This window comes from Neltuma alba, unplaced genomic scaffold (genome assembly GCF_004799145.2).
Source record: "Neltuma alba isolate B1F8T4 unplaced genomic scaffold, ASM479914v2 tig00012999_pilon, whole genome shotgun sequence".
Classification (NCBI taxonomy): Eukaryota; Viridiplantae; Streptophyta; class Magnoliopsida; order Fabales; family Fabaceae; genus Neltuma; species Neltuma alba.
Genome location: NW_021637350.1, coordinates 112283 through 122792, shown reverse-complemented (window position 1 = coordinate 122792; position 10510 = coordinate 112283). Strand labels below are relative to the sequence as shown.

Below are 10510 nucleotides of genomic sequence, written 5' to 3'. Positions count from 1 at the left end.
CTTCTTTCGTTACGAAGTCCTCTTCAATTGGTCTCACCCTGGCACTTCCAGACCCTTATTCCCACATTTCCCTTTTGGCATCTCCGCATCTGAATGACATGCCCACAAAAAACGAATCCCACTGGTTTTCAGAGCCGAGCCGAAGCAAGCTCTTCCATCTGGGAACGAGACATGGAAAACGAACTACCTATAGAGATGTATACTAACGACAAATTTAGCCGATTAATTGAAACCCAAATTAATCCCCCGAATGAATCAAAGCCCCATATTAATTGCTATAAAACTAGATGAACCAAAGCTCAAACAATATTCACCAAAAAAACAAAAGAAGAAGAAGAAGAGGACGCTCAAACAATCAGTGAAATTGGAACACATCTTCCCTAATAGAAATCAAACCAAAATGCAACCCAAGTATTGGCTTCTTCACTCAACGAAGCTATATCCAATTTGTTGATTTGTCTCATCAGTACACTCTGCTCTGATTCGAGTTGCATAATCAGCAGCCGCATCTATAACTGTCTCCGACCGGTGGCGTCTTTAAAGCTTCAACGATCGCATATGGTGCCGAAAGGTCACGCACCGATCTATGTAGGCAACAGGATGGAGAGATTCGTGATCAGCTCAGAGCTTTTGAACCACTGGGTTTTCGTGAAGCTTTTGAACAAATCAGCGAAGGAGTAGGGCTACGAGCAACAAGGCGCGCTTTCGTCATTCGTTCTAGGGGGCCTCCTTGTTGCCTCAACCCCGAACCATCATCAAGACCTGAGGCAGAGAGCGCATGAGCTTTGCCCAACAAACATCTTCTTCCATGGTTGTCGGTTAGGACTTAGGAGGGATCGAAAAGAAGGATTTTTTGTTTCAAAGAAAGAGTGAATGAGGGAGAGAGAAAGGGAGAGACGATGAGTTGTAATGATGAGGTGTACAAGTCAAAATGCATATGGCTGTCATGTGAGCAATTGTAGTCAAAATTAATAGTCAACATAAATGATGGTTAATCAGAACGAAATTGCTATGAAATTATACTTCCATGGCATATTTGAGTTAAAAAAACAAAATTTCGGGTCTCTGAATATTTTCAGGTCATTTAACACCTTATCCTTAAAAGAAACCAAACCCTTTGTCAATGACTTAATGTCATTCTGAAATCTCAATCAACTTAAAATGATAAAAATCCATTAACTTCATCAATTTTTTGTTTTGTCTTACGATTTATTTAATAACCGGCTGATCCTACGAGGTTCGTTCTCACTTCTCATGTAGGTAAAGAAAACCAGTATTTAGTATAAAATATAAAATTTATAATGAGACATTATTTCCAAGACATGAAAGATTTATTAAATTCTGTGTAATGCAACAAAGTTATGCATAGTTATATTTAAACAACGTAAATCTTGAAAAGTTTGGAGGTAGATGATCTCTGGAAGTTGTAAGTTTTTGAAAGAACAAAGTTACTCAATCTCAAATTTCATTAGACCTACTATCACATTTCAAGAAGTAATTGTGAAGGGCAGGGAAATAACTACAAATTCATCTAGAATTACAGATATTCTGAAACTTTATAATTTAGTAAAAATCTCGTAAACTCCATTCATAAGCTCTTAAAGTTTGATCATAAATTTCACTATGTAATTGAATATATTGTGGATATTTTAGTTTGTCATAATTAGATTTTTAAAACCTTAATCTTTGTGCTTTTAATTTGTGAATAGCATGACTTGTTATAAATTTTAATTTATATTCTATGTTGACATCAATCAATGAGTGTTAATATTGTCAGTTCTCGTTGTTTATAGAATATCTATGATCTATCCATCATTATGTTAATACTTTCTTCAACACATTATTTTGTTTTTGATAATCAAGCTATTCTCTGATCGAATGTTGAATTGCATCTATGTATCAATGAACTAGTCATTCCATCCAAGATCACTTTTTCTAAAATATCATTCCTTCAAAACTACCTCGATTAATTGCTCGATAAAAGTAGTCTGGACCAAAAATAATAACAATAATACAGTGAGACGCCTCAGCAACAAGGAAGCAAAGATGCAAGAGTTATGCCTAAACAATGTATTCTAAGGCGATGGACCAAGGAAGCAAAGAATGGGGTTGAACATGATGTCAAAGGAAATGAGATAGAAACATATCCTAAACTTGACATAACATGGAAGTTCAGACATCTGGTGAGTAGAATGGTAAGATTGGTGACAAGGGCTACCAATACTGATGAGGCATTTACTTGTGTTGAAAGATATATCATTAAGTTAGAAAATAAGATTCCAAATGGAAATGAAAATGATACTTCTCAACCAATCTTATAGCCATAAAATATGCTAAAGGGATTCAAAGAAAGAGATGAAAAATCACGGAAGAGACATTGGGAAGGGTGGGAAGAAAAGAATCGACAAACAAAGAAGAAATGTTGTACTTTTAATTTATGTATAAAAAAACTATTACTTGTTTTGTATTTATATTTATTTTTTCATAGGACTCTCGGGACACTTCATCATTTAAGAAGCTACTAAAAAGGGGGTGGGTGGGAAGGCTTCCCCACAAAAGAAAAGAAGTAAAAATGATCAAATGAAAGATACAATAACTCAAGTTTCAACAATGTCATAAGTAGAAGCTCTAACACAACCTGCACTGACACAAAATTCCACATTTTCATTCTCAGTTCCTCCATCACAACATATTCTTCCACCCTCTACATGACTACATCACAACCATTGTCCTTTGCAAGCTTGTTGATGGTATGAATCAATTAATAAATTACTACGTGTTATATATAGCTATCATTTTTTAATGTTATAACCACTGACATTTGTCAATGTAGGCACAAGGCAAAGAAATTCCATTACTTGAAGCCATGGATCTTATGAACTATACACAAAGGTAACGAATAGAAAAATAGATGGTCTTATACAAGTCCTTTCGGATACAGATCCAATCTTTATACATTTCATCCTCTTTACACAGGTGACTTATGGCATACCTAGCTATATACATAATTTCTTTTTTATACAGGATAGTAAAATAAACAGCGGGCTCTTTTTGGCTCTTGGGGAGTGATATTTTGGCTTTTGCATAGCTCAAAAAACAACTCTTCGTAGGATTTGCTTTGCTTCAATCCTCTACTTGTAACCTACATGCAAATCAATATTTAAACAAATCAATTTCTATCCTTCACTATACTTTTTGTTTGTCAATTCCCATCAAGTAATATAAAATTTGTGTCCTTTGTTTAGCCACTTTATAGGAATGCATGCGATACTGTATAGTTTCAAGTAATGCTAATATCTAATGAGATTAGAGTGTTTACTATGTCTATGATTTTTCCAATTTGCAGCAACACAAATTGAGCAATGAAACATACAGGATTTCCAAAATAGAGGGCAAAATTCATCTGAAGCTTGTGCTACTAAAGCTTGGTCTAATATATGTCTAGCTAGAGTCTCCGCCGCCTAGGACTTGTACATTAGTGAAATCACAATAAAGCAAAGGGAAGATGAGAAATGATCAGGGAAAGGGCACATAAGAAACGATCTTGAACTAAATTTCTTTCCAACTATGCTGAAGCTTGACAGTGAGTTTGGAGCTAATTGTGAACATTAGCACATTTCACAATTAAAATTGTGTCTCTGGTTGATCAAGAATCTTTGCTGGTTTGAAACTTATAAGCTCAATATTCAACCGAATATAAATTTTTCAAATGGTGCTTTTCTTTAAAAAAAAAAATTGATTGTGGAGCTGATAAGAAAATGCAGACACAAATCTGAACGTTATGAGTGCCGAAAAAACATAAAATTTTGGGCGGCGAATTGCACAAGATGTGTGTGTGTGTGTGTGTGGCTTCTGATGTGATGAGGAATTGATAATTTTAAATCCCTAGAATACAAGGAAGAAGTAATTCTAATTTGCTGACATCATGATCACGGTTAATTTCAGTCAAAGCACATTTAACTTTAGTCAAAATATTTTTAAAATACAACACAGTAAATAGAACTCCCAAATTGAATCAGATAGCAAATGAAGTTCCAAACTTGAATCAAACAGCAAATAGAGTTCCAATTTACAAAATTGTCAGGCCCATTAGGATTTCAGGTAACAAATAGAATTCCAAACTTGATTGTATAGCAAATAGAGTTCTAATGATTGATCTTTCTTTTCTGTTTTTGCCACTTTATTTTAGAACCTATAACAGAGCAACTTGACGGAGATTGATTTAAAACAAAGCATAAGCTTGATTGAGAGCAATAAGGGGACAATAGCCAGGATTTATGCACTTACCTTCGAATCTGTGATGACGAAATGGAGCTACGAGCAAACGGAGCGAGATGAGAGCCAATGGAGCTTAGCACTGAAACGGAGGCCTCGTGTCTCTGACTCTTCTCTCTGACTCTTCTTTCTTGTCTTTGACCGCCTGAGAACCTTCCCTATGTCCCTTTCGAGCTTTTTCTTCTTTAACTCGAGTTCTTTCAAGCCTTTTACCATGGCCTCTTTCTGCTCTAGTGCATCCTCGGCTTGAGCATTTTCCTAAAAAAAGATGCACTATAATTAGTAGTTCTTTGTTTAAAAGGAAAAATACGATCGAGATAAATATCTTTAATTACCGGATCCATCAAAGCTTCGCTGTTCCGTAGATTGGTGAGGTAATCCCTACCATTTTCTTTATTTCCTTCATTCGGATTAACACGTTCATTTTCCCCATGGCAGTAACTAATAATTCAGCCGTTGAATTCAAATCATTAAGTCCCCTCTCCAACTCTGTATCTAATTCTTTATTCCAGGCCTGCAGTTCTTTAATCCTGGAACTAAATCCAACATCTCATTTCAAAATTCAAACAGCTGTATTCCTAATCGATCTTGAAAGACCAAACGAAACCAGAAACCTAATACAGAGGCGAGGTAAAATATACTCAAGGGAAATATTTTACCTTTTCTTGGACATCCTCCGAAACAACTTTTTCTTCCTCTGTCGCCTGGGCCGCAACAGGATAGACGCCATTTTTCTTTCTTCTTGCTTTTTCCTCTCAACTCCTCAACGGCGCTGGGCGCGAACCCACTCAGGGTTGGATGTATAAATAGGCTGATATTGTTTTGCGCTTAACAAGAATAATTAAAGAATGAATTTAAAATAAAAAATAAAAAAAAACAAGTATTTGGGGGAACATTTTCATAAAATAACTTTCAAATTCATCGTACAGTACAATCAGATTATATGAAATAATATAAATGTTTATATTTTAAGTTGGAAAACTAAATTTTTAAATAAGGTGTAACACTGTAATTCGCCAAGCGCATGAGTGTTCCTGTGATAATTTATTTTAGATAATATAAATGCTCCTTCGAATTCAATTTTATTAAATTTCGGGTCTGCCCTTTATGGCCCGAAATGTTTGATAATTTCATTCATTTAATTATATCTAATATAAATTAAATAATTAATCTAATTAATTATATCATTCAAATAATCAAAATATTGGATATGCGTACATGATTTAATTTAGGGAAAATCAGGGAGAGCGAACTAGAGGCAATAATATTTACAGGGAAAGATCTTAAAAGTTGTATTTATTTGGAAGGACTAAATATTAAATATAAATCTAAAATTACCAATTTACCCTTAACAAAATTTCATATATTATCTCTCACCACATCCTATAATTTTCTTTTTTTAACAAAATAATTAAAGTTTATTCAAATTAATTCAAACTAATTGGAATTACAAAAGTACGAAACAACTCTAACTAATTAAATTGAATTCAATTAATAAGTAACACTAACTAATTTATTTGTCCATCATTTAAAAAAAAATAAAACTCGTTTTTTTTTTTAACTTCTTGAATAATAAGCCAATCAAAATCATATAGTTGAATTAAAAATTAAAAAGATATAATAATAAATAATATATAACTTATTCATAATTAATAAGAATAAAAAATATTATGTTGGTTTAAATTTGAATTTTCTTACTCATGTAATGAATTTTTATAAATAATATATAATTTATTCATAATTAATAAGAATAACTACTTTTATTATGACAAATATTTATTCATGTAATGAATTTTTATATCACTTTTTCTTTTTTTTTTAATTTTATTAAATAAGAGGATTTAACTTATTTAAATAAAATAATAGTATGAAATGGATAAGCAAAACTATGAAACAACTTTTTTCCCCTTATGAATGGTAGAACTTTACTGTCTTGCACATTTTTTAGAAAGCCTACATAAAAAAATATTAATTAACAATAATGAAAAAATAAATTAACTATTGGCTATTAATTTAATCAATTAGGATCAGTGTTTGACCTTGAAATTTAAATTAGTTTGAATTAATTCAAATAAATTGTAATTATTTTACTAAATGATATGAGATTTATCAACAAGAAGGGAAGTAAGAAACAGTTACTCATTCAGCAAATCAGCATCTTCCCAAATGGGATGTTCAACTGAAATATCTCTGCCGCAGTCAATGTCAATTCTTTCCTATTCCATTGGTTCGACATTAGTATCTCCCTTCGTATCATCATGCATCACCAAGATTTTATGGTCATGTATAGTATCATGGGAAGAAGAAACTGTATTTATTTTTCCATCAAGAATTCCCTCTGGATCCTCTAAATGATTTTATTTATTTTATTTGTAGCAAGCCTTTCATCTGCACGTGGTCTGGCTATGTTAGGGCCCATACTGTTTAGATTTCCCCTCACAATAATATGTTCGCGTCGGCTTGCTGTGTTTCGGCCATTTTTACCATTTTGCTGCAAGACCTTGGAAGAGGATCCATTTGTCTCTTTTGCCATGTCTTTTAGTTGGGCCCTTGTCTACTTTCTCCTTTCCTACAAGGAGGGCTAATTCTTTGCCTCTCTGGCCATCTGCAATTTTTTCAAATCTCTTGCCATTTGCCACCAATTCCCTTTGACACACTTGATTTTTCTTAGGCTCAAATGGCACTAAACTTTTATTATTTCCTTTTGCACAGGCTAGGTCTGCTTCCACATTGGCCATCCTATCTTCTGACACCGTCTCTTCCTCTTCTGCCAGTTCTCCAACGCCCCAAATCTCATCTGGACGCTTCAATTTTTCAACCCTTGACAAGTTTCAGTCCTTTCCCAGTCTCCTCTTTCATCTCTCTTTTCAAATCTTTCCTTGGGACTCGAACTTTGTTGTTTTTTCCTACAATCATCCATTATCCAAATTCCTCTTCGGTGTTCACATCTTTCTTCTCCGACGAGCTGAAGTTTTTAACAGGTTCCTGTTTACCCATTGAGTCTTCATCATTGTTTTGGGTATTGGCATACACCCAAGGGCAGTTTTCCCTTCGATGGCCATATTTGTCGCAACTAAAGCATATAAGCTTGAGCCCTTCATATTCTACTAAGTACGTTGCATTAGCTGCTATCACCCTTGAAACTAGTTTTTTTTGCTAATTGAGTTCCACACATATACGGGCGTATCGCCCCCTTTCTACCTTAGAAGGCCCTCTTGTAAAATCTGTCAAAGTATTCAAATCCACTTTTAATGTCCTTCCTATGCGGTCTCCAAGCCTGGAGATAAAGTCCCTGTTGTAGCAATGCATTGGGATATTACCCAAGTGACAATTCTCCTCAACGGGTTGTTGAAAGGATCAAAGTGCGGCGTCCATGCTGAATCAAGACACAGTGTTATTGCACCATCCATGGTCCTTCATATAAAACACATTTGTATCTCTCTGTCCACCCCCCTTCTACAAGAAGCGAACTATGAAGTAGTTATTGGGAATGTCGATGAGTTCAAAATCTGGTATTCCCCAAATCCTCGCAAGGTGGTCTTTCAGATTATAAACACTATATCTCTTACCCAGCACCGTGAGCACAAGAGCAGCATTCCAAGGCTTGCACCATTCGCTATACTCTTCGGGAGTGATTGGAACTACAGGACATTTCTCCATGAGTGCCTGGATTTCCGTTGAAGGCTCCGGTAGTTCCCACTCTCTGTTAAGTACATTAAAAAGAAGCACATCTTCTTCCATTCTATAGCCACTATTTGCAACCCCATTAAATCCAATGAGAGAATCTCGGTATGATGGCTGTTTGACCTCTGTTTTCCCCTGTTCACCCTTACCTTCGCTATCTTGTTCCATAGCATTTAGAGTTTCCACTTCTTCTTCATTGCGTATCAGATCAACCATATTTTCATCGCTCCTATTTGAATCAGCTCCAACATTCTTTGTCTTCTTGTTGCTTCCATGAGTCAAGGCGTCCGATGGACGATCAAGTGGAATTTTCCAATGACTAAGATCTTCCATTCGCAGAAATTAACTAGGCATGAAAACCAAGAGAGAGAAAAGAGCCCACTCAGCGCTTCTCGTTCTGAGATACAACTTCATCTAATCTAATCATAAGGAAATCACTTTTCTGGAAAAAAAGAAAAGAAAAGAAAAAAGAAATCGTTGGCATTAATTATGGAGGATTCGATTTAGTACCTTTTTTTCCAACGAAAGGGGATACGATCTAGTTAGACATAGGTAAGCTTGAGCAAAAGCATTAGACATTTAAAATCCGATATGGGGTGTAAGTAAAAGTCTAGAGTTCACATCCTTTTAAATGTACAAAAAAATATTACTTTCTATGTCTTAAATATAAAATCTATTTTGTAATATAAAAGTGAATTTTACATCTAGAATCGAAAAAATAATGTAGTTAGTTTTATCTATAAAAATAATTGTATATATTCATAAATTTTAAAACTTAATATTTAATTTAATTTTAAACAAGTTCAATTGACCTTGAAATTGAAATAAGAAACTAGAATAATTGATGCTGGTAAGAATGGTATCTTTTGCCAACGATAACACCAGAATATGACTTGAATCATCCAATTTTGTATTCTACTCCTTCCGATTCTAAATATAAGATCCCTTTTGTAATATAAATTATACTATAAAAGGAGTTTTATATTTAAGACCAGAGGAGTACAAAGTTTAAGGAATAAGTCATAATATTCATGATTTTTAATATATTTAATATTGATATTGATAATTATCCTGAAATAATTGTTGGGGTTAAACCTAACTTTGATAACCAACTAAACATAGACATACTTCGTACGGAGCTTGTGAGGTATTTGGAGGGAAACCAAACTATGATTTGAAAAGCGTTTTTACGATTTAAGATATACATATGTGGAAGAGTTTGTCTCGTTTTGCGAAAAATGCTTCTAAGAAGCATTATGGGAGTTGCCAAACACCCCCAATAGCTCCCTTTTTTTTTTTTTTTTGATACAGACAGTTTATAATTCTTCAAGGCATGTGATTATAACTTGCTGAAATCATGTATTGATATATTAATACACATGTTTTGCAATGCATCAATTTAAAGAATGAATTGTACTACATGAGTACATGTCTTATGAAATACATTGGCTATGAATTTTTTTTTATAGTGATATTGATAAAGCAATAAGTATTATTCATGTATCATTTTTTTTTATTAATATAATATTTGGTCCCTCTAGTTTAGTTTTATTTTGGTTTTGATTGCTGAAATTTAGAATCCGTAGTTTTGATCGCTAAAATTTATTTTCGTTTAAAACATTAGTCCTTATAGCTTGAAAGAACTCAGAGCAGCAATTAACGACGTTAATTTGACATGTGTGGCACTAACTTCGTTATATTTGCTTATGTGGTGTGCTGACTGGGCACCATGATGCGGAGAAAATGTTCCAAGGAGCTGTGGCCTGGGTATCTTATTTTTTAAGAGACAGAAAACAAAAACGGATCCCAACTTATCGGCTAGAATCCGGTCATCACTGTTCATCGGAGAGCTTTCGTTTAGATTTGCTGTTCATCGCCAATCCCCTGCTCTCGTCTCTACTTTTCACCTCTGAGATTAGCTTTGCCCCATTGATTTTTCATTCCTCATCCTGTCATCCATGTTTCTAGATGCGAAAGTTTCTCTCTCTCCCCTCTCTTTCTTCCGATTCCCTTCATTATCGTGGATTGACGCTGAGCAATAAAGTTCCTGTGGTGCCACAATTGAGAAGGCCAACTCATTCTCGGACGTCTCAATCAAGTGAGTTGAGAACTTGCTATCGGCGGCCTAAGTTTTGCCGATGGAGGTAGAGTCATCCTCTTCGAAGCCCGAGTTGGTTGAGAAAGCTTGGAAGACAGCGATGGCTTTCAGATCTTGTGGTCGTCGAAGTAAGCCAAGCCGTGCTCTTATATGGGGCAGGGTCAATGAATCTTTCAAGGAATAAAATTTTTCTATTTCTAGGTAGAAATCACAGGTCTCTATTTGAAACAAACAGAAGAATAGAAACCAGAAAGTTGCAGATTTCTCTCACGAGTCAAAGAGATCTGTGTTCCTTACTACTCCTGTGAGAGAAAACAACTAAGGAGGTGTTTGGAAACCAAACCGTTTCACAAATATTTTTTCATGTAAATATACAAAAAAAATTTGTCTTGTTTTATAAAAAAAAATTTTTAAAAGTATTTTTCAGCTTTCCCAAACATCTCCTGAACCCAG

General features: G+C 34.5%; 1 long non-coding RNA gene across 1 annotated transcript; it reads right to left on the bottom strand.

Moving 5' to 3' along the window:
* Positions 1–2830: 2830 nt before the first annotated feature.
* LOC114733457 (uncharacterized) lies at positions 2831–4494 on the bottom strand. The gene is made up of 2 exons (XR_003739080.1): positions 4288–4494; positions 2831–3142 (listed from the first exon to the last, which is right to left on the bottom strand). It is a non-coding gene; the product is annotated as an uncharacterized LOC114733457 (long non-coding RNA).
* Between the last annotated feature and the right edge of the window lie 6016 nt (positions 4495–10510).